General features: G+C 43.4%; 1 pseudogene; it reads left to right on the forward strand.

Moving 5' to 3' along the window:
• Positions 1 to 10,970: 10,970 nt before the first annotated feature.
• LOC134345066 (extracellular calcium-sensing receptor-like) lies at positions 10,971 to 23,927 on the forward strand (annotated as a pseudogene).
• The last annotated feature ends 1,320 nt before the right edge of the window (positions 23,928 to 25,247 follow it).

Below are 25,247 nucleotides of genomic sequence, written 5' to 3' on the forward strand. Positions count from 1 at the left end.
TTCCCGTTCTCTACAGGTGATGATTGGTAGTCGAGAGTGTATTGAGACGGATACTTTTTACGTTATTTGTCAATAATTTTGAATTGATGCCTGGTTGCAAAGTTTTCAGACGATGTTGAGATTGGGGCAGGGGCAGGTCGTTTGAAGAAGTAGAACGGCTACCGAAGGACTTACAAAAATGCTGCAGAATTAATTGCAGATATTAGGAGAATGAGCAAACAAGTGGCAGATGTGGACGAGTCGCGGTCCTTTGCGAGCATTTTGGTAGAATAAATAAAAGTGTAGTCTATTTTCGAAATGGGGAGAAAATAAAATAATCCGATCTGTAGAGGGACTTGGGGAGTCCTCTTTCAAGATTGCTGTAGGTTATCTTGTAGGCTGAGCCGGTGAAGAGGAAGGCAGATGTGATGTTAACATTGAATTCGAGAGGAGTAGAATATAAAGAAACAAGGATGTAATATTGCAGTTTATATGACCCTGACCTCTGTTGGAGAACCGTGAGCAGTTTTGGGGTCCTTATCTAAGAAAGGAAGTGCAGATATTGCAGAATAATCAATGGTGGTTTACAACAATAATTGTGAGAATGTAGGGTTTATCGTTTGAGGAACACTTAACGGTGCTGTGCCTATATTCACTGTAATTTGGAAGAATGGGGGGGGGGGGATCTCATTGATACCTATCGAATGTAGAACGTAAAATATAGATTGGGTGTGTAGAGGATATTTCCTAGAGTGGGTGAGTCTGAGACCAGATGGTACATCCTCAGGACAGAGTGACATCCATTTAGAATGGAGATGAGGAGATATTTCTTCAGCCGCAGGGTGGTGTATCTGTGGAATTCGTTGCCACTGGCGGCTGTGGAGGACAGGTCACTGGAATTCTGTAAGGCAGATGTTCATAAATTCTTGATTATTGAGGACGTGAAAGATTATGGGGAGAAGTCAGGAAAATGGCAATGCCAGGGCTTATAAATCAGCCACAATTGAATGTCGGAGCAGACTCGATTGGCTGAATCGTTTTCCTTTGTCTTATGGTCTTATGGTGTTATGCTTTAACAACGGAAGTTGCCGGAAAAACTCAACAGGTCAGGCAGCAGCCACGAAAACAGGAAAACAGGAAAACAGAAGTCTTTGGTGTTTCTGGCCGGATACCTTTCTTAGGGAATGGAGAGTAACTCAGTGTGCTACCGGGGTGAGAATGGAGACGTATGTTTAAGTGATTCTTAACATAGCGCAGATGATTGATGTCGGTGGTGAGGAGGATATGTTATTTTATAGGTTGAAGAGAATAGTTTAGAAGAGTGATTATGAAGAGCAATTCGTAGGGCAGTAATTTGGGGGCCGAAGGGCCTGTTCATATGCTGCACTGTTTTATGTCACGTGTTATGTCAGCAACATAAAAGAGTTCAATGTCCAACTAGGGGTATGCCACCATATAATACCGGGAGATTCATTTTCTTTCAGACATTCACAGCAGAACAAAGAAATACAATGGAATCAATGGAAAAGTACACACAAACACTGACAAGCTACCAAAGTGCAGATGAAGACAGTGTGAATACAATAATAATAATAATAATAGCAATAATAATAATAATAATAATAATAATAATAATCTACAAAAACTTCTGATATAATACTATAGGATAAATAAGCAAGAACAACGTATTTAATCGATAGAGCTATCCCAAACACAGATAACGTACAGACATCAAAATGTGCAAAAACAGTAATATGCTGAATTAAAAGAGGAAATTGAAAAACATGACGAAGTTATATATTGTCCCGATATTATTATCTATAACTGGTGTCATCCCAAATGCCGTACACAATACCATTAAAAAAACAGGGCTATACAGAAATATCTGTGGATAGACACAAAGGCACAATACTAACCCCCATTAGAATAGTCCGAAATATTCTATCATTTGAGAAATGAGCTTGCGTGGCTATGCCAGTACCTCAGGTTTTGCAAGCCGGAACTGAACTAAACATAAAAATAAAACATAATAAATAAATAAATAAATAAATATATGAATTAATAATATCCAGTGCACGAATTGTTGAGCCCTTGAAGCGAATCCATGGGCTGCGGAATCAGTCCAGTGTTGAGGTGAGTGAAGCTATCCACGCTAGTTGGAGACTGTTCCAGAGCCAGGTGATATAGCATCGAAGGCTTCTGTACGTCCTCCCCAACGTCAGCTGCGAGCAAAGGGCTTGGAGAGAAAACAATGTTAATCTACATAGACATAGCCAATAATATTCGATCTGAGAGTAAACTCAGGTTCTCTTTCTATAAATTCTAAATCTTGCGCCCTTATGAAAATTCTTGTTCATTTTACTGCTGAGTTTCGAATACAAAGTTTGTAGTTTGAAAACCTTTGTTCATATCAGAGTGGCGTTAATCTCGATAAAACATATTGAAAGTAATTTCTTCTTCATTCAGAATCTAGGTATTAAGATTCGATTTTTCCTGTCAGTATCTGAATTAAATATTATTCCCTCTAAATATCGAGGTATCTTAATATTAAACAACAAACAATAAGCTGCAGGATCTCAGGATCTGTGTGATGAAAGGAATTATGGAGTACAAACATTGCATGAGGTCCTGATATGGATTCTCTACCCGAAACGTACACAATTCATTTCCTCTCACAGATGCTGAGTTCCTCCAACAGATTAATTTTTTGCTCCGTATTCTAGTATCTGCAATTTGCCGTGTGTCTATCTTGATATTTTTGCTTTAAGCATTACCTTGGAAAGGTATTCAGTCCCAAAATTTTGTTCACGTAAATATGTATTAAAATCAACAATTCTAATAAATTTAACTGGAAATTTTTATTTGTGAATCACATGCTCCTTTGTTAACCGTACTTGCCTCCCAAAAAGAGTAAAATTGCAAAGAAAGAAGAACGAAAAATTCAAAACATTAATTTCCACCCTTGAACAGTATTCACACCCTTCTGATCAGTAACTAGCAGAACTACTTCTCGCAGTTAATACACCCTACAGTATTCTTGAAAATGTCTACATAAGCTTCGCAGAGCGTGATGGACTAAGAATTTCTCTTTTCTTCTTGCCGAAGTTGCTCAAGATTGGGGAACGACGGTGGACAGCAATCTTGAGTTCTTGCAAGAGATGGAAGACCATGAGAACCTAACACCAAAAAACCCTGGAGCAGCATTCGGCCGTTTATTTATGGCAGTAGAATGCCCTGGCTAAAATGGACTCAATGTGAACTAGGAGTGAAAATCCTACGCTGGTTGGAATCATACCTGACAGAAAGGAAGATGGTTGTAGTAGTTTGAGATCAAAAATCTCATCTTCATGGCATCACTGTAGGAGTCCCTGTGGGAAGTGTGCTAGGACGAATCATCTGCAGCTGGTTCATCAATGACCTTCCTGCCATCATGAGGTCAGCAGTAAGGACGTTCGCAGATGACTGCACAATGTTCTGCACGGACTGTACAAACTCAGCATGGATTTGTGAAAGGAAAATCATGTCTGACGAATCTTATAGAATTTTTTGAGTAGAGTGGATAGGGGAGAACAAGTGGATGAGGTATATCTGGATTTTCAAAAGGCTTTTGACAAGATCCCACACAGGAGATTAGTGTGCAAACTTAAAGCACACGGTATTGGGGGTAAGGTATTGATGTGGGTGGAGAATTGGTTAGCAGACAGGAAGCAAAGAGTGGGAATAAACGGGACCTTTTCAGAATGGCAGGCAGTGACTAGTGGGGTAGCGCAAGGCTCAGTGCTGGGACCCCAGTTGTTTACAATATATATTAATGATTTAGACGAGGGTATTAAATGCAGCATCGCCAGATTTGAGGATGACACGAAGCTGGGCGGCAGTGTTAGCTGTGAGGAGGATGCTAAGACGATGCAGAGTGACTTGGATAGGTTAGGTAAGTGAGCAAATTCATGGCAGATGCAATTTAATGTGGATAAATGTGAGGTTATGCACTTTGGTGGCAAGAACAGAAAAACAGATTATTATCTGAATGGTGGCCGATTAGGAAAAGGGGAGGTGCAACGAGACCTGGGTGTAATTGTACACCAGTCATTGAAAGTGGGCATGCAGGTACAGCAGGCGGTGAAAAGGCGAATGGTATGTTGGCATTCATACCAAGAGGATTCGAGTACAGGAGCAAGGAGGTTCTACTGCAGTTGTACAAGGCCTTAGTGAGACCACACCTGGAGTATTGTGTGCAGTTTTGGTCCCCTAATCTGAGGAAAGATTTTCCTGCCACTGAGGGAGTACAAAGAAGGCTTACCAGATTGATGCCTGGGATGGCAGGACTTTCATATGAAGAAAGACTGGATCGACTAGTCTTATACTCGCTGGAATATAGAAGATTGAGGAGTGATCTTATTGAAATGTATAAAATTCTAAAGGGATTGGACAGGCTAGATGCAGAAAGATTTTTCCCGATTTTGGGAAAGTCCAGAATCAGGGGCCGCAGTTTAAGGATAAAGGGGAAGCCTTTTAGGACCGAGATGAGGAAAAACTTCTTCACACAGAGAGTGGTGAATCTGTGGAATTCTCTGCCACAGGAAACTGTTGAGGCCAGTTCATTGGCTATATTTAAGAGGGAGTTGGATGTGGCCCTTGTGGCTAAAGGGATCAGGGGGTATGGAGAGAAAGCATGTACAGGGTTCTGAGTTGGATGATCAGCCATGATTATACTGAATGGCGGTGCAGGCTCGAAGGGCCGAATGGCCTACTCCTGCACCTATTTTCTATGTTTCTATGTTTCTATGTACCATTCGCGACTCCCCAGATAGTGAAGCAGTTCATACGCGAATGCAGCAGGATCTGCACTATATCCAGACTTGTAACATCTGTGCAACGCAAGTACCAGGAAACGGCCATATCCAACGAGAGAGGCTCTAACCATCGTCCCTTCACATTCGGTTTCATCGCCATCGATAAATCCTTTACAATCAATATCGTGGGTGATAATATTGACAGGAAACTGAACTGGTCTAGCCATAGAACACCGTGGCTACTAGAACAAGTCAAAGGTTAGGAATCCTACGAAGTATAACTCACCTCCTGACTTCCCAAAACCTGTCTACCGTCTGCAAGACTCAGGTCAGGAGCGTAATCGAACACTGGCCATTCACCTGGATAAGCGCAGCTCCATCATATTGCAAGGAGCTTGACACCATCCAGTACAAGGCAGCCGACATAATTGGTACCCCTTCCACAGCATCCAATCCCTCCACTATGTACAAACAGTTGCAGCAATGTGTACTATCTACAAGATGCAATTCAGCAGCACACCAAAGTTTCTAAGACAGCACCTTCCAGACCCACAACCACTGCTATTTAAAATTACGAGAACAGGAGAGACCTGGGATCAGCGCCACCTGGAAATACCCCTTCAATTTATTCAATATCCTGACGTGGAAACGTATCACTGTTCCTTCTTTGTCGCTAGGTCAAAATCAAGGAACTCTCTTTCTAACAGCACTGAGGATGTATCTGCAGGTCGGGGACTGCAACGGTTCAAGAAGGTAGCTCAATACCACCTTCGTAAAGGTAGCTGGGGATGGGCAACATATCCTGGCTTCGTCTACATCCTGTAAATGAATATTAAAAAAATAGCCTTTAGAATGTGCTCTGCCATTCAATCATGGGTAATTAATTTCACTTCCTCAGCCCGAGTACGCGGCTCTTTCCCCATAACGTTTAATGTCCTGGTCAATCAAGAAGTTATCAAACTCAACTTTATATACACCAAATGGCATGTCCTCCAAAACTGTCTGTATAATAAATTCCACAAATTTACCACCCTCTGTTTACAGACGTTTCTCCACATCTGTTTAAAATGGACGCTCCTCGGTTCTGAAACTGTGCCCTGTTGTCCTAGACTTCCCCACTATCAGCAACATCCTTTCCACCTCTACTCTGTCGAGAACTTTCAACATTCGGAAGGTTTCAATCAGATCTCCTTTCATCCTTCTAAATCCCAGCGGTACAGACTCAGAGCAATCAAATGTTCCTCAAATAACCCTTTCATTCCAGGTATCATCTTTGTGAACCGCCTTTGAACCCCCTTCAATGCGAGCACATGTTTTCTTAGACTGGAAGCATAAAACTGTTCACAGTAATCAAGGTGTGGCCTCACCAATACCTGAATAAAACTCAGCATCACGTCCCTGCTTTCAATTATAATGTTGACATTAATGCTAACATTGCGTTTGCCTAACTCGCCATAGGCTTAACTTGCAAGTTTACCTTAGGGATGTTTTGTACAACTCCCAAATCCTTTTGCATCCCAGATTTGCGGATTCTCTCTCCGTTTAGAAAAAGTCTTCACATATATGTCTTCTTCAAAAGTGCACGACCATGCAGTTTCCTACATTCCATTTCAGTTGCCACTTTCCTGCTCATCCTCCCAATCCGTCTAAGTCCTTCTGCAGCCTCCTTCTTTCCTCAACACTACCTTCCTGGCTACCGATCTTCGAAATATCGTCAAACTTGGCAATAAAGCCATATATTCCATCTTCAAAATCATTCATGCACGGCATAAAAAATAGTTCCCAACATCGACCCTGCGGAACACCACTCGTCACTGACAGCCACTGGCAGAAAAGGATTCTTTAATTCCCACTCCCTGCATCCTACCAATCTTCCAGTGCTCTAACGATGCTAGTAACTTTCCTTCAATACCATGGGCGGTTAGTATGGTCAGCTGCCTCATGTGTGACACCTTTTCAAAGACATTCTAAAAATTCAAATGCACAACATCCACTGCAACTTCTTTATCTGTCGTTCTCGTCTTCTCCTCAAAGAATTCCAACAGGTTCATCAGGCAAGATTTTCCCTGAAGGAAAGCTTGCTGACTTTGCCCTGTCTTGGCCTGGGTCATCAAGTATTCCATAAGCGTATCCTTAAAAATTTCCTCCAGCATCTTCTCAACCACTAACGTCAGGCTAATTGTTCTATAATTTATTTTCTATTTTCTTACTTATTTTTTAAAGAGTGAAGTGATATTTGTAATTTTAGCATCATGCAAGAATCCACCGATTTTTGAGAGATAATTACTAATGCCTCCACAACCTCTACCGTTCCCTCTTTCTGAACCCTAGGATGCAGTTCATCTGGTTCTGGGGACTTATGTACCCTTAGGTCTTTCAGATGTTTGACCACATTCTCTCCTGTAACTAACTGCACTCACATTTCTTCCCTCACGCTCTTCAACACCCGGTGCACTGCTAGTGTTTCCCACAGTGAAGACTGATGCAAAATACTCATTTAGTTCATGTGACAACTTGTTGTCCCCATTGTTATTTCTTCTGTTTCCTTTTCAAACGCTCTATATCCACTCTCATCTCTCTTCTATTTTTATGTGCTTCATTTCTTCTATCAACTTTGATATTAATTGCTAGCTTGCTTTCATTGTTCATCTTTTCCCTACTAAAAATTCATTTAGTTGCTTTCTGTAGGTTTTTAAAGTCTTCAATCCTCTAGCTTCACTCTAATATTTATTTTTCCGTATGTCCTCTCTTTTGCTTTGACGTTCACTTTGCTTTTACATTCACTTGCATTTCTCTTGTAATCCACGGTTGCACGATTTTTTTTCTATTTGAGCATTTCGTTCTTTTTGGAATACATCCGTTCTGCAGCTCGCTCATTTATCCCAGAAACTCAAGCCATTGCTGCTCTGCTGTCATTCCTACTAGCATGTCATTCCAATTTACTTTGGTCAACTCCTCTCCCACACCATTGTAATTTTTATTACTCAGCTGGAATACTGCTATGTCAGACTTTACTTTTTCCCTTTCAAGTTTCAAGTTGAACGCAAACATCTTGCGACCATACGTTCCTAAGGGTTCGTTTACTTTAAGTTACCTAATCGCCTTTGGTTCCATAAATAACACCCAATCCAATATAGCGGATCCACGAGTAGGCTCAACGAAAAATTGCTCTAAAATCTATTTCGTAGGCATTCAACAAATTCTCTCTCTCTAGATTCATTACCAACCTGATTTTCCCAATTTAACTGTATGTTAAAATCTCTCATGACTGTCATAATATTACCCTTTACGACACGCCCTTTTTTAAAATTTCCCATTGTAATCTGTAGTCTACATCCAAGATACTGTTTGGACGCCTGGAATAACTGCCATAAACATCCTTTTTTACACTTGTAGTTTTTAAACTCAACCAGCAAGAATTCAACATCTTCCGATCCTATGTCGTATCTCCCTATTGATTTAACTCTATTACCTTTTTTATCAACAGAGCCATGCCGACTCCTCTACCTATCTTCCTATCTCTCCAATACAATGAGTACCTTTGGATATTCAGCTCCCACTACAACCATCCTTCAGTCACGATTCAGTGATAACCACCTTAACATACCCAACAATCGGTAAAAGTGCAACAAGATCGCCCACCTCAATTATTATACTTCTGCATTGAGATGTAATACGTTGAGTACTGCATTTGCTACCTTTTTTGATTCTGCATCCCTAATGCACTACTACCCACCCTGTTGGCTGTAGTGATTTTATTTTTGCCTATAACCTGCCTGCCGTTCCTGACAGTCTGACAACATGCTATATTTCTTTCTTTTTTCCGTCCATCCTGTTCTGAGTCCCTTCACTCCGGCTCCTATTCCCCAGCTAAATGAATTCAAACCATCCCTAAGGATTGGAGGGTGGCTAATGTAACTCCACTTTTTAAAAAAGGAGGGAGAGAGAAACCGGGGAATTATAGACCGGTTAGCCTAACGTCGGTGGTGGGGAAACTGCTGGAGTCAGTTATCAAGGATGTGATAACAGCACATTTGGAAAGCGGTGAAATGATCGGACAAAGTCAGCATGGATTTGTGAAAGGAAAATCATGTCTGACGAATCTCATAGAATTTTTTGAGGATGTAACTAGTAGAGTGGATAGGGGAGAACCAGTGGATGTAGTATATTTGGATTTTCAAAAGGCTTTTGACAAGGTCCCACACAGGAGATTAGTGTGCAAACTTAAAACACACGGTATTGGTGTGGGTGGAGAATTGGTTAGTAGACAGGAAGCAAAGAGTGGGAATAAACAGGACCTTTTCAGAATGAAAGGCGGTGACTAGTGGGGTACCGCAAGGCTCAGTGCTGGGACCCCAGTTGTTTACAATATATATTAATGACTTGGATGAGGGAATTAAATGCAGCATCTCCAAGTTTGCGGATGACACGAAGCTGGGTGGCAGTGTTAGCTGTGAGGAGGATGCTAAGAGGATGCAGGGTGACTTGGATAGGTTGGGTGAGTGGGCAAATTCATGGCAGATGCAATTTAATGTGGATAAATGTGAAGTTATCCACTTTGGTGGCAAAAATAGGAAAACAGATTATTATCTGAATGGTGGCCGATTAGGAAAAGGGGTGGTGCAACGAGACCTGGGTGTCATTATACACCAGTCATTGAAAGTGGGCATGCAGGTACAGCAGGCGGTGAAAAAGGCGAATGGTATGCTGGCATTTATAGCGAGAGAATTCGAGTACAGGAGCAGGGAGGTACTACTGCAGTTGTACAAGGCCTTGGTGAGACCACACCTGGAGTATTGTGTGCAGTTTTGGTCCCTTAATCTGAGGAAAGACATCCTTGCCATAGAGGGAGTACAAAGAAGGTTCACCAGATTAATTCCTGGGATGGCAGGACTTTCATATGAAGAAAGACTGGATGAACTGGGCTTGTACTCGTTGGACTTTAGAAGATTGAGGGGGGATCTGATTGAAACGTATAAGATCCTAAAGGGATTGGACAGGCTAGATGCAGGAAGATTGTTCCCGATGTTGGGGAAGTCCAGAACGAGGGGCCACAGTTTGAGGATAGAGGGGAAGCCTTTTAGGATCGAGATTAGGAAAAACTTCTTCACACAGAGAGTGGTGAATCTGTGGAATTCTCTGCCACAGGAAACAGTTGAGGCCAGTTCATTGGCTATATTTAAGAGGGAGTTAGATATGGCCCTTGTGGCTACGGGGGTCAGGGGGTATGGAGGGAAGGCTGGGGCGGGGTTCTGAGTTGGATGATCAGCTATGATCTTTATAAATGGCGGTGCAGGCTCGAAGGGCCGAATGGTCTACTCCTGCACCTATTTTCTATGTTTCTATGTTTCTAACAGGTCTAACAAAGCTGCCCGCGAGAACATTGGTCCCTCTCAGATTAGGTGCAAACTTTCCTTTTTGTACAGGTCATGCTTCCCCCGGAAGAGATTCCAATGATCTAAGAATCTGAAGCACTGTCCCTGTACCTGCTTCTCAGCCATGCATTTATCTAACCAATCATCCTGTTTTTTCACCCTTACTGGTCTGTGGCGCAGGTAGCAATCCAGTAATTGCTACGCTGTACGTCATACCTCTCAGTTTTCTGCCTGTCTCTCTATATTCTCTCTTCAGGACCGCTTTGCCTTTCCTTCCTATGTCATCGTTACCAGTGTGGACCAAGACTACCCTCCATTCCCCTCCAAAGTGCTGTGGACACGATCCAAGTCGTCCCTTATCCTGACACGTGAAAGGCAATATACCATCCAGGTGTTTCGTTCAGATCCACAGCATCTTTGACTATTGAGTCCTCTATCACTACAGCTCAAATTTTCCTCCTCTTTCCCTTCTGCATCACGGGCCCATGATCAGTGCCAGTAACTAGGTCTCTGTTGCATTCCACTCGGAGGTCACGCCCACAGCAGTATCCAAAACAGTACTCTGATCACCGAGGGTAATGGCTACAAGCTGAAACTTACTCGGAAAACTTACCCAGAGCCAACACCTCTTCCAAGCCGATTCCCACTTTAATGCTTGCGTGACACTCCCACTCTCATCACTGAGTCACTGGCCCACTCCTCTTTGCGTTGTGCCTGCCCCTGAATGGTCCGCCGGAACGATGTTGTCCTGTTAACCCAGCGCCGACGATCTACGAGAAAGATATCCCCTGTGTGCTGCTGCCCTGTCAACTGGGCCAGCGGAATGAGACCGAAGGCCTGTGAAGCTCTCCCTTCAAACGAGCGCCGGCGACAGCGGGAAACTTCCTCGCTGTTCGCTGCTCCCGTCGCTGATTGGATCGGATTAAGGCAGGATTTTGACTGGGTCTCTGACGGACATCAATGTTCTTCATTTCAAACCACTCCAGGAATGTCTTGCCAGTGGGCTTTTGCCATTGTCCTTTAAAAGACGAACTCATCCCTAGTTTAAGCTTTCCGGCAGACGGTAGCAGGCCTTATCCAGGATCTCTATGCATTTAGCTGCAGACATTTTCCCCTCAATCCTGCGCAGTTTTCCATTTCCCGCTGCTATAAAGCATCCCTATTGCATGATGCTACCCCCACCATACATTACAGCAGTGATAGTGTGACCTGGGTTTTGTGCAGTATTAGATTAATGCAACACATACCTTTTATTGTGAGGCCAAATTTTCCATTTTAGCCTCAACCGACAATAAGAAGTTCCAAGTCTTTACAGTGACATTCAAGTGACACTTGGCAATGATTTCCTTTTTTTCTTTCGTCAGAGCTTCTTCCTTGCCAGTCCTTCCAGAAATACTCTTTTTGTGAAGGGCCTTCGAGATGGTTGAGCCATGTACGTCATCTTCAGTTGCAGCCACTGATCTGTGTAACTTAATCAGAATGAATGTTGGCGCTACAGTAGTCCCTCTTACAAGTACCATTTTTCTCTGGTGACTAAGTTAAGAGGAACGCACTCTGGCTATGGCTTCATATCTGTTACACTGTCTTATGATGGACTGCATAGAGCTCTGGGGTATGTTCAGTACCTTTGATATGATCTTGTACTCATTTCCAGACTTGTGCTTCCTTTTATAATTTCCATGATTTGTCTTGAATGCTCTTTTGCCTTCATTACGGTTTGATTTTTTTTTTGAAAATCCTACTGTTGATTCTTACCGAGAGTGCGTGGATTTATTCAGATGATCCTCTAATTTTCAACATCAACAAATTGAGGAAGTTGGTAAGGTAATACGTATCCTGCACCTGCATAAAGTTAGCATAGTATTAACTAAGGGGATGAATATTTTGTCTGCCTCCCATTTTTTTTTCATTTTTAGTAAACCGAACCGAATACAGGTTTTAGATTCGCTCTTTTGAGTTGACATGATGTGCAATGTTTTACAGCTTACCTCAAAATTCCACTTTAATATATTTCATATTTTGGAAATAACAGCCATTAAACATAGCTGTGGGCTGAATACGTTTTCAAGGTACTGTATATGTGGCGTTTTGTAATTGTCATATTTTGATAAACGAGCATTAGTGAAACCCTCTCTATAAGTACACAACTCTACTTCCTGCAGCTTCCGGTTCAGACTTTTCCGTTTCGCAATGACGATAATCTTTGCAATTGAGGAGATTAACAGGAACCCGGAACTTCTTCCAAACGTTACGCTGGGTTACTGGATTTACGATTCTTGTGGCAAGCCTGTTATATCCTTAAAGGCAGCCTTTGAGTTTTTAAAGAGGCTGGACGCAGCAAATTCCTCCTGTGGAAGAGCTCCGGTAGTTCCCGCTATCGTCGGGGGTTCTGGATCATCACAGACTTCAGGGGTTGCGTCGTTATTTGGTCCCTTTCGGATCCCTGTGGTAAGCCTTTTGATGGATTAGATGAACTACTATTAGCTGGCTGATGCGTAACTTTGTGAACATGTTTCATAGACATCATCAGACTTTCAGAAATAATCACTTAAACAACTGGTATATTGCTGCATTTGCGCAGTGCTGGCACCAAATATTAATTATTTTCTTTTTCTTTTTTTTCTTCAGGCAGGCTGCTTTCTCATGTTATTTGGTCAGAATAAGAATGACAATCAGAATCAGTTTTAATATCGCTGACATACGTCAAAAATGTGTTGTTTAGTGGCAGCAGTGCAGTGCACTACATGAAACCATATAACCATATAACCATATAACAATTACAGCACGGAAACAGGCCATCTCGGCCCTTCTAGTCCGTGCCGAACTCTTACCCTATCCTAGTCCCACCAAACTGCACTCAGGCCATAACCCTTCATTCCTTTCCTGTCCATACATCTATCCAATTTAACTTTAAACGACAATATAGAACCTACCTCAACCAATTTGCTGGAAGCTCGTTCCACACAGCCACTACTCTCTGAGTAAAGAAGTTCCCCCTCATGTTACCCCTAAACTTTTGTCCACTAATTATCAACCCATGCCCTCTTGTTTGAATCTTCCCCACTCTTAATGGAAAAAGTCTAACCACGTCAACTCTCTCAATCCCCCTCATAATTTTGAACACCTCTATCAAGTCTCCCCTCAACCTTCTACGATCCAAAGAATAAAGACCTAACTTGTTTAACCTTTCTCTGTAACTTAGAAGATGAAACCCAGGCAACATTTTAGTAAACATCCTCTGTACTCTCTCAATTTTATTGACATCCTTCCTATAATTCGGTGACTGGAACTGTACACAATACTCCAGATTTGGCCTTACCAATGCCTTATACAAATTCAACGTTATATCCCAACTCCTATACTCAATGCGCTGATTAATAAAGGCCAGCAAACCAAAAGCTTTGTTCACCACCTATCCACATGAGATACCACCTTCAGGGAACTATACACCATTATTCCTAAATCCCTCTGTTCTAAAGCATTCTTTAATGCCCTACCATTTACCATGTATGTCCTATTTTGATTAGTTCTACCAAAACGTAACACCTCACATTTTTCAGCATTAAACTCCTATGAAACATACTATGAATTACAATTGGATATAATTCAAATATAGAACAGAAACACTAAGCTAGTGCTTATGGGTTTGTGTATTGACCGCTCAAAACCCTGATGACAGTGGGGACGTACCTGAGACGGAAACCTCCAGAAAATCTCAGGGCGTCAGGCCGTACCTGTGGGAAGATATCAACAGTCAAAACCCCTCCACGCCCCGCCCCACTCGGTCTCCTTCGGCGTGAGTTCCATCATTTACCGTCGCTTTGTCCACCTTCAACAACTTCTCAGTCACTTCTAGTCTTTCTTAAAGTGTTGACGAGAAGTTACCGACCACGAACATTAATCTTCCTTCTTTACACTGATCCATGACCTATCACATCTGTATCTTGAGTTACCAGAATCCTTTCACTCCTGTACGGCAAATGTTGACAAGGTCCCGCCTGGAAGGTTAGTTAGGGCCTTTGACAAGATTCTTCATGGGAGGTTAGTTAGGTAAATTCAGTCGCTAGGTATACATGGAGAGATGGTAAATTGGATTAGACATTGGCTCAATGGAAGAAGTCAAAGAGCGGTAGTAGAGAATTGCTTCTCCGAGTGGAGGCCTGTGACTAGTGGTGTGCCACAGGGATCAGTGCTGGGTCCATTGTTATTTGTCATCTATATCAATGATCTGGATGATAATATGGTAAATTGGATCAGCAAATTCGCTGATGATACAAAGATTAGAGGTGTAGTAGACAACGAAGAAGGTTTTCAGAGCCTGCAGAGGTACTTGGACCAGCTGGAAAAATGGGCTGAAAAATGGCAGATGGAGTTTAATACTGACAAGTGTGAGGTAATGCACGTTGGAAGGACAAACCAAGGTAGAACATACAGGATTAATGGTATTGCACTGAGGAGTGCAGTGGAACAGAGGGATCTGGGAATGCAGATACAAAATTCCCTTAAAGTGGCGTCACAGGTAGATAAGGTCGTAAAGAGAGCTTTTGGTACATTGGCCTATATTAATCAAAGTACTGAGTATAAGAGCTAGAATGTTATGATGAGGTTGTATAAGGCATTGGTGAGGCCGAATCTGGAGTATTGTGTTCAGTTTTGGTCACCAAATTACAGGAAGGATATAAATAAGGTTGAAAGAGTGCAGAGAAGGTTTACAAGGATGTTGCTGGAACTTGAGAAACTCAGTTATAGAGAAAGGTTGAATAGGTTAGGACTTTATTCCCTGGAGCGTAGAAGAATGAGGGAAGATTTGATAGAGGTATATAAAATTATGATGGGTATAGATAGAGTGAATGCAAGCAGGCTTTTTCCACTGAGGCAAGGGGAGAAAAAAACCAGAGGACATGGGTTAAGGGTGAGGGGGGAAAAGTTTAAAGGGAACATTGGGGGGGGGGCTTCTTCACACAGAGAGTGGTGGGAGTATGGAATGAGCTGTCAGACGAGGTGGTAAATGCGAGTTCTTTTTTAACATGTAAGAATAAATTTGGACAGATACACGGATGGGAGGTGTATGGAGGGATATGGTCCGTGTGCAGGTCAGTGGGACTAGGCAGAAAATGGTTCGGCACAGCCAAGAAGGGCCAAAAGGCCTGTTTCTGTGCTGTAGTGTCTATGGTTCTATGTGCTTGCTCGCAGTTAGAGTGTAGAGATTAAATGAACAATGGTAATTTATCGATTACAAACTTGTCTCCCTCTAGGTTAGCTATCTCGCTACATGTGCCTGTCTGAGCAACAGACGTGAATATCCCTCGTTCTTTAGAACGATCCCAAGCGATTACTTTCAGGTGAGGGCCTTGGCTCAGCTCATTAAGCATTTCAGATGGACCTGGATCGGAACAATTAGGAGCGACAATGACTATGGTAATTTTGGGATGCAGACATTCAATAAAGCGATGGAAGAGATGGGAATTTGCATTGCTTTCTCTGTTGCTTTTCACAAAACGTACCCAAGGGAGAAATTACTTCAAACTATAGACATCATAAAGAAATCTTCCACAAGGGTAATATTAGCTTTCCTTGCGCACGCGGACATGAGCATTTTACTACAAGAAGTTGTACGGCAGAATGTCACCGGTATACAATGGATAGGAAGCGAGGCTTGGATCACCACACCGGTTCTACCCCTGCAGGACAGTAAACTGTTTGTTGTCGGTACAATTGGAATCGCGATCCGAAAAGTGCGCTTGCCAGGGTTGAAAGAATTCCTCATGCACACTCACCCGTCTCTTTATCCCGGAAACCGTTTAGTGCAGGAGTTTTGGGAAACCGCTTTCAGTTGCAAGTTAAGGAATACAGAAAGTAACACTGTCGACTCCAAATCCGATTCGGGGGTTCGAGAATGCACGGGGAATGAAGCTCTACTTACAGCGCACAACCAGTTTACTGATGTGTCTGAGTACAGAGTGACCTATAACGTTTATAAATCGACCTACGCTATCGGCCACGCTCTCCATGATATGCTCAGCTGTAAAGATGGTAACGGACCATTTCACAAACGGAGCTGTGCCAATATTTCAAATTTCCAACCGTGGCAGGTAAGCATTGACAAGACTATTGAACTGTGCCGTAGTATGATAAGATGGACTCTTAACCTCACAATCTATCTTAAAATGGCCTTATACCTTGCTTTCGTGGTGTCACGGCAGCGCAGCCGTCATATCGCGACGCTATTACAATTAGAGGCTCGGAGTTCAGAGTTCAATTCCGGCGCCATCTGTAAGGTGTTTGAAAGTTCTCCCATTATTACGAGGGGTTACTCCTGGTGTTCGGGTTCCTTTCACAGTCTAAAGGCGTACCGCTTAGTAGCTAATCGTCATTGTAACTAGTCCTGTGTTTAGGTTGGTGTTAAGTAGGGTGGTGGTGCGACTCGTTCCACCGGAACAGCCAATTCCGTGCTATATCTCGAAATGAGATAAAACCAACCTCAATTGAAGATGCTCTGCAACTGTAACTCCTTGTTCGGTATTCTGTTACTGTTCTCCCTTCAACGCACTGATTTTGTGTAATTTAAACGCAAACAACAGGAATTCTGCAGATGCTGGAAATTCAAGCAACACATATCAAAGTTGCTGGTGAACGCAGCAGGCCAAGCAGCATCTGTAGGAAGAGGCGCAGTCGACGTTTCAGGCCGAGACACTTCGTTAGTCCTGACGAAGGGTCTCGGCCTGAAACGTCGACTGCGCCTCTTCCTACAGATGCTGCTTGGCCTGCTGCGTTCACCAGCAACTTTGATGTGTGTTGCTTGGATGTTGTGTAATGATGTCTTTGAATACCATGCAAAACGAAGTTTTCACTGTATTTCTGTATATGTGACAACAATAAACAAAATTACATTTCCTGCCTTCCCTTCTCAATTTTCCAGTCACCCCTGGGTACTGGGTCCAATTCCGTTGCTACTTTTTGTTCCATACATGTCTTTATCCTGCCTCTCGTCCTTCTATATTTCAATGCAGAGGAAAAATCTCGACCGGAACTGCAATTGTTGTTTTCCTGCCGAGATCTTCAAGCAGTCTGTTCGGATTTTTTGTAACATTCAGTGAACTTGGTTGAAATCTATCGCGATCATCTTCAATGCGGAGACCATACATTGCTTCTCACCGTACTTTTAAATTCTGATTTAGCTTCTGCATTACATGAAAACAGTAAACTTCAGCACAAAAATTGGAGAAAGGATCTATTTCGATAGTAACGGTGATCCGGTCCCGATATACGACATCGTAAACTGGCAGCCGACGGACACCAGTGCTATTCCTGTAACAGTGGGACAGTATGATGGAGCAGCGCCCGAAGGATAGAAATTTATATTAGCCGAAGACTCAATCTTATGGGCGGGAGGACAACCCAGGGTAAGTGGATTGATAAAAGACCTTGGATGTTACAGGCGATAATTCGGTTGAGTTGATCACTCTGAGAATTGTTTGGATTTATAAGTGTGTAATCGCGAGAGTACCAGATTCCAAATGATAAAACCAATAGCTGTAGTGTTCTTACTTCATACAACATTAAGGGAGAAGTTAGGAGATGTGGTGGCAGCCACTCTCGCTTCTCTGCCCCAGGCTAATTCCCAAGGTGAGAGCATTGACCTGCCTAAAGGCAGATCGGTATTTTGTTTGAAGTTTAGAATAAATCTTGACTGGGCGCCACCGTAGCGTAGCAGTTATCACGAGGCTGTTACAGCTCGGGATATTCTGGGGGAAAAAAATCAAATACGGCGTCGTCTGTCAGGAGTTGTACTTTCTCCTCATGAATTGCTTGGGTTTTCTTGGGTACTCCAGTTTCTTGCACAGTCCAAAGACGTAATGGTTAGTAGGTTAATTGGTAAAAATCACTAAGTAGTGAGAGTAGATTTTATTAAAATATATAAGAACATAAGGGGTTATCAAAGCATTGAGATATTTCCACTGGTGGTAGAGATTCTAACTAAGCGATATAGAGTCGGGACCACTTAATTCGGTGACTTCCTGTAATTACTAAAGCCTATCGGAAGTGAGAGCTGCCCATCTGGAACGAGGAAAGCTGTAAAAGAAGGGCAACCTTCAGGTGAAGTTAACAATGTTACAGTGAATGGCATTTCTTTGAAAGATCTCTGGAACCACTTCATTAGGTACCTAATAAGGTGGCCACTGAGTGTACGTTCGTGCTCCTTTGCAGCTGTATCCCATCCAGTTCTAGGTGTTAGGTACGATATTTTATGCGTTCAGAGATAGTGGTCCGAAAACCGCGGTTGTAATGCGTGTTGCTTTCAGTTACTACCGCGTTCCTTTCAACTTGAACCAGTCTGGCTATTGTTCTCCGACCTTTCTCGCTAACGTGGCATTTTGACGCACAGGACTACCGTTGAGTGGCTATTTCCTTTTCGTGTTTCTCGCCATTATGCGTAAACTCTAGATACGGTTCGTCATTAAAATCCCAAGATAACAGCAGTTTCTCAGACACAGGAGAGAGAGAGAGAGAAGAAGATCGTTTTAACTTGCAGAATCGGTAGCTGAGAAATGAGTCGGACAAAGGGCAAAGGGGGGATTTGAATGACAGAACCGATGGTTTTGTGGCCAAGTTTGCCTACTCATTTAAGTGGAGGGTCAGATAATGGTGAGGAAGAAAGGAGTCTGCAGAAAGACGTAGACAGCTTGACAGAATGGACAATGAATTGGCAGATACAATGTAATATATGGAAGTGTATTATCCTGCACTTTTGCAGAAGAAATAAAGGCGGTGTATGTATTCTAAATGTAGAGAAAAATCAGAAATCAAAGGTACAAACGTTGTCTTCCTGTACTCGTTGCAGTTTAGAATTCGGGGGTTGGATTGTGTGATCTAATTGAAACCCATCGAATATTGAAAGGCATGGATAGAGTGGATGTGTATAGGGTGTTCCTAACGTGCGGGTGTGGGGAGAGTCTATAACCAGAATGCATAACCTCAGGAAGAAGTTCGTTCCTTTAGAACTGAGATGCTAGGAATGTCTTCCAAGACAAGGTTGTGAATCGGTGGAATTCGTCGCCTCCGTCGGCTATGGAAGTGAATCTATTGGGCATATATAAAGCGAAGTTTGATGAGTTCCGAATTAGTAGTGCCGTCAAAAGTTACGCAAGAATGCAGGAGAATGGAACTGAGGATTTAAAAAAATGGCCAAGATGGTAATGTGAAATAGAATAGATGAGGCGTATAGCTTAATTTTGCTCCTTTGGCTCATGTTCGTAATATCACTGAAAGGATGAGGCCAGAGGTACCCCGGAAATATGTTGGTGAGGTCAATCGAATGATTTTTTCAAGTAATTTAAGATTGTTTATTTCTTCTTCATCAGTGGTAACATTGAAATAATTTTGCCAGATAATGATTAACAATGCACACGATCACAAATATCCAAACGATTTCTGTTTCAGAGAACTCCAAATGTTGGAGACAAAGTGCCTAAGGGTATATTCTGGGCCTCATAAATGAGCTGAAGCAAGGCGGAATCCCTGCTTCATAGCGCCAGAGACTGGGGTTCAATCCTGATCTCCCGTGCTCTCTTCCTAGAGTGTGCATGTTCTACCCGTGACAACGCCGGCTGCTCTGGTGTCGATTCACACGCCGAAGATGTGTGGTTTGATAGGTCAAATGGTCATTGTAAAAAGCCCCCGAAGTGTTGGCGACTGAGAAATCTGTAGGGAGCTCATGAAAATATGGGGATAATGAAAATGGATATTTCTGTCATTGGTGTACATGGATAGCTGCTGGTCGGCGCAGACTCAGTGCGTTGAAGTGTATGCTTCCTTGCTGTATACTTCCTCGACTAACATAGCACCTACACGTTTAATCGTTCTTACTGGAACCGAATCGTCTACAGGGGGTAAAGGCATATGAAAAAAACAATACTCCGTGCCTATGGGCACTATTAGAAATATTCCATAAACGGATAAGTTATTGACAATGCATTGTCAAGATCATCCTTAATCTTAACTCATTCTGGGATGGTCACCAGGTAAAAGTCTGAAAACAACACAACGGCATTCAACGAGGGAGATGTCTTCCTTTTTTAAAGAAAGGGGCTTCCCTTCCTCCACTATCCGAGGGAGATGTCTTCCTTTTTTAAAGAAAGGGGCTTCCCTTCCTCCACTATCGAGGGAGATGTCTTCCTTTTTTAAAGAAAGGGGCTTCCCTTCCTCCACTATCAACTCTGCTCTTAAACGCATCTCCCCCATTTCACGTACATCTGCTCTCACTCCATCCTCCCACCACCCCACTAGGAATAGGGTTCCCCTGGTCCTCACCTACCACCCCACCAGCCTCCGGGTCCAACATATTATTCTCCGTAACTTCCGCCACCTCCAACGGGATTCCACCACTAAGCACATCTTTCCCTCCCCCCCCCCCTGCATTCCGCAGGGATCGCTCCCTACACAACTCCCTTGTCCATTCGTCCCTCCCATCCCTCCCCACTGATCTCCCTCCTGGTACTTATCCGTGTAAGTGGAACAAGTGCTACACATGCCCTTACACTTCCTCCCTTACCACCATTCAGGGCCCCAAACGGTCCTTCCAGGTGAGGCATCACTTCACCTGTGAGTCGACTGGGGTGATATACTGCGTCCGGTGCTCCCGATGTGGCCTTTTATATATTGGCGAGTCCCGACGCAGACTGGGAGACCGCTTTACTGAACATCTACGCTCTGTCCGCCGGAGAAAGCAGGATCTCCCAGTGGCCACACATTTTAATTCCACATCCCATTCCCATTCTGACATGTCTATCCACGGCCTCCTCTACTGTAAAGATGAAGCCACACTCAGGTTGGAGGAACAACACCTTATATTCCGTCTGGGTAGCCTCCAACCTGATGGCATGAACATCGACTTCTCTAACTTCCGTTAAGGCGCCACCTCCCCCTCGTTCCCCATCTGTTACTCATTTTTATACACACATTCTTTCTCTCACTCTCCTTTTTCTCCCTCTGTCCCTCTGAATATACCTCTTGCCCATCCTCTGGTTCCCCCGCCCCCCCCTTGTCTTTCTTCCCGGACCTCCTGTCCCATGATCCTCTCGTATCCCCTTTTGCCTATCACCTGTCCAGCTCTCGGCTCTATCCCTCCCCCTTCTGTCTTCTCCTATCATTTTGGATCTCCCCCTCCCCCTCCAACTTTCAAATCCCTTACTCACTCTTCCTTCAGTTAGTCCTGACGAAGGGTCTCGGCCTGAAGCGTCGACTGCACCTCTTCCTACAGATGCTGCCTGGCCTGCTGCGTTCACCAGCAACTTTGATGTATGTGGCATTCAAGTTCACATATGATTCACAGCCGTCTAACCTCTCACTCAGTTTAACATTGTTAAGCTGAGCTCTTCATTTTCCTCAACTTAGCTTGCAACTTCCATCCTGCCCTTAAGTTCACTTGATCCACTTCTGATACCTCGGAATCCTTTCTCGGTCTCTTTGTCTCCATTCCGAGAGAAAAAGTGCCTACCGATAACTTTTATAAACCTACTGATTCCCATGTTTACCTTCATCCAGTTTCAACTGGATTCTAACCCGAAATGCATATTTACCTCCACACCACTCTCCGCTTTCTGCAGGGATCTCTCCCTTTGTTCACTTGTCCTTCCTCACCAAACCCACTTCAGGCATCTATTCCTGCATGCGAGAGATTTGCTACACTTACCTATTTATCTCCTGCCATACCTCTATTCCGGACCCTAAACAACCGTTCCGGCTGGGACAACACTTCACCTGCAGACCAGTAGGTGTAGTCTATTGCATCCAGTGCTCCCGAAACATCTTCCGCTACAACCGTGAGGCCTGACGTAAATTTCTCCATCTGCTAGATGCGCAATTGCCCGGTGGCCAGCCATTAAAATCCTATCCCCAGTCCTCTTACGATATGTTGGTCCGTGGCCTCCACTTTTGCAACTATGATACCACTCTGAAGATTGAGGAGACACAACTCATACTCTGTAAAAGTATCCTGCAGACTGTTGGCACGAACATCGATTTTCCTTCTGGTATTTTTTTTCCATCCTCATTCTCTCTCCTTCTGTTCCCATACCATACCTCTTATCTCTTCCTCCCACATACCTAGCACCTCCTCGAGTGTCCCGTCTTTTTCCTTTTCCCCTATGGCCCAGTCTCCTCTCCTACCATCTTCTCCAGTCCTTTACCTTTCCCACTCACCTGGTTTCACCTGCAAACTTTTAGCTGGGTCTTCCCCTACCCTTCCCCCTCCTGTTTACTCTGGTGTTTCCTCCTTCATTTCCAGTTCTGAAGAGGCGTTGAGACCCGAAACGCTGGCAGTTTATGGATTTTCCACAAATGCTACATGACCTGTTGAGGTTCTCTATGATTCTGTATGTGGTTCTGAGAACATGACAATTAGAGACCTTGAAAGTGAGTCCGTCTCGGCCTGAAACGTCGACTGCGCCTCTTCCTATAGATGCTGCTTGGCCTGCTGCGTTCACCAGCAACTTTGATGTGTGTTGCTTGAATTTCCAGCATCTGCAGAATTCCTGTTGTTTCCATAGGTTGTGGAATGAGTTTATATTTGGGGTGAGTGAATCACTTCCTCGGTTTTCTACTTATAATGGCCGGATCCTATGTACAAACTCTACATAGGTTCCACCATCGGTCTGTTCGGAAAGCTGTGATCCCGGAACACGGAAGGCTCCCAAAAAAGGACAACCGTAGTGCTGCTATGATTGCGTACAATGTCCCAAAGGAGAAATTAGCAATACCACCGGTGAGACATCTATGTGAACTTCAATTAATTAAATGCCGGTACGGAAACATTTTGAAATATAAACTTGCCCTTCGCTCTCCAATACTGATTTGTTTCATTTTAGATTCAACCGGTTGCCTAAAGTGCCCAGCAGAGTACAAGTCCAATGAGAAACGGGTTGAGTGCATACCAAAAGTGATCGAATTTCTATCATTTAGTGAAATCATGGGGCTTATCCTCCTGACGCTCGCATTGGTTGGATTCTGCATGACCATGCTGGTACTTGTAACGTTCTACACTCACAGAGAGACGCCGATTGTTAAAGCTAACACTCAGAACTAAGTTTCCTTCTTCTTGTTGCTTTAATGCTTTGCTTTCTCTGTTCAGTAACATTCATCGGAGAACCATCAACATGGCCTTGCATGCTTCGTCACACGTCATTCGGTATTATATTTGTTCTCTGTGTGTCTTGCGTTTTGGGTAAAACGGTCGTTGTTGTCTTGGCGTTCAAAGCGACTCTGCCCAACAGTAACATAATGAAGTGGTTTGGCCCAACCCAGCAGCGACTGACCGTCTTTTGCCTCACCGGGCTGCAGTGCTTAATGTGTACCGTCTGGCTCGTCACGTCGCCGCCATACCCTCGGAAGACTACAGAATATTCTACCGAAGTAATAGTTTATGAATGCAACGTTGGGTCTGACCTTGCCTTTTATTGCGTGCTGGGTTACATTGGATTTCTGTCCTGTGTGTGTTTCGCGGTCGCCTTTCTTGTTCGACAACTTCCTAACAATTTCAACGAAGCTAAACACCATCACATTTAGTATGCTAATCTTTTGTGCCGTTTGGATTACCTTCATTCCAGCCTACGTTAGTTCTCCTGGGAAGTACACGGTGGCAGTGGAAGTGTTTGCCATTTTATCGTCCAGTTATGCGTTGCTGTTCTGTATTTTTGCTCCCATATGTTACATTATACTCTTTAAGCAAGAGCACAACACAAAGAGATATGTCATGGGCAAAATGCCATCCGGAAATCTTTAATAATGAACAACGATATAACTATGTTGTGTGCTGTGCCTTCACTACTTTAAATTTTCAATGTCCATTGTTTGCTTTAATTTTGTACGTCTCCCGTTATATCGCATCAATATTCTTTGCATTCAACATATAGAACATAGAACTGTACAACACAGTTGGGGGTGTTCTGGATGCTCTGGATGGTGGTCAGAGCATGCCGTTTCAGCGGAATATTGATAAGGTGCTAAACTGTGCTGAGAATCGGCAGACGGAGTTCAACCCAGATAAATGTGAGGTAGTTCATTTCTAGAGGTCAAATTTGAAGATACAATATAATATTAATGGTACGACACTGGACAGTGTGGATGATCAGCCATATGTTCGGGTCTATGTCCATAGGTTACTCAAAGCTGCTGCGCAGGTTGACAGTGTTGTTAAGACGTCGTAATATGTGATGGCCTTTATCAAGCGTGGGATGGAGTTCGAGAGCCGTGAGGTAACGTTACAAAAGACCTTAGTTAAACCTCATTTGGATGACTGTGTTGAATTCTGTTTACCTCACCACAGGAAGGAAGTGGATTCTATGGAGGGTAGAAAAGAGATCAACGAGGATGTTTCTGGGATTGGAGAGCTGCCGTATGAGAATAGATTGAGTGGACTTTGTCTTTTCTCCTTCGAGCGACGGAGGATGAGAGATAACCTGGTTGACGAATATACGATGATGAGAGGCATGGATCGTGTGGATAGAGAGTCTTTCTCTCCCAGGAATGAAATTGCATACATGGGTGGGGGGGGGGGGGGCGGGTGTGGGGAGATAGTTCTAAGGTGCTTGGTGGTAGGGACAAGGAGGATGTCGGAGGTAAGTTTTGCACACAAAGGGTGGTGGGAGCGTGGAATGCACTGCCAGCGACACTGGTAGAGGCGGATACAATAGGGCCGTTTAAGAGACTCTTGGGTGCATGGAGGTCAGAAAAATAAACAGCTATGCGGCAGGGAAATTCTAAGCAGTTTCTAGAGTAGTTACATGATCGGCACAACATTTTGGGCCGAAGCGCCTGTAATGTGCTGTAGATTTCTATGTTCTATATTAAATGTTCTAGCACAGGAATGGGCCCTTCGGCTCACGATGTTGTGCAGGATCAATTGCATTAGTTATCAAATGGCTAACTAAACTTATCTCATCTGCCTACACCATGCGAGTACCCTTCTATTTCCTTACATGAATGTGCCGATCTAAACATCTCTTAATGAATGTCTCTGCCTCTACCAGCAAACCAGGCAGTGCGCTCCAATCATCCACCACTCTGTGTAAAAAACGTGACTCTCGCATCTCCTTTGATATGA

This window comes from Mobula hypostoma, chromosome 4 (genome assembly GCF_963921235.1).
Source record: "Mobula hypostoma chromosome 4, sMobHyp1.1, whole genome shotgun sequence".
NCBI lineage: Eukaryota > Metazoa > Chordata > Chondrichthyes > Myliobatiformes > Myliobatidae > Mobula > Mobula hypostoma.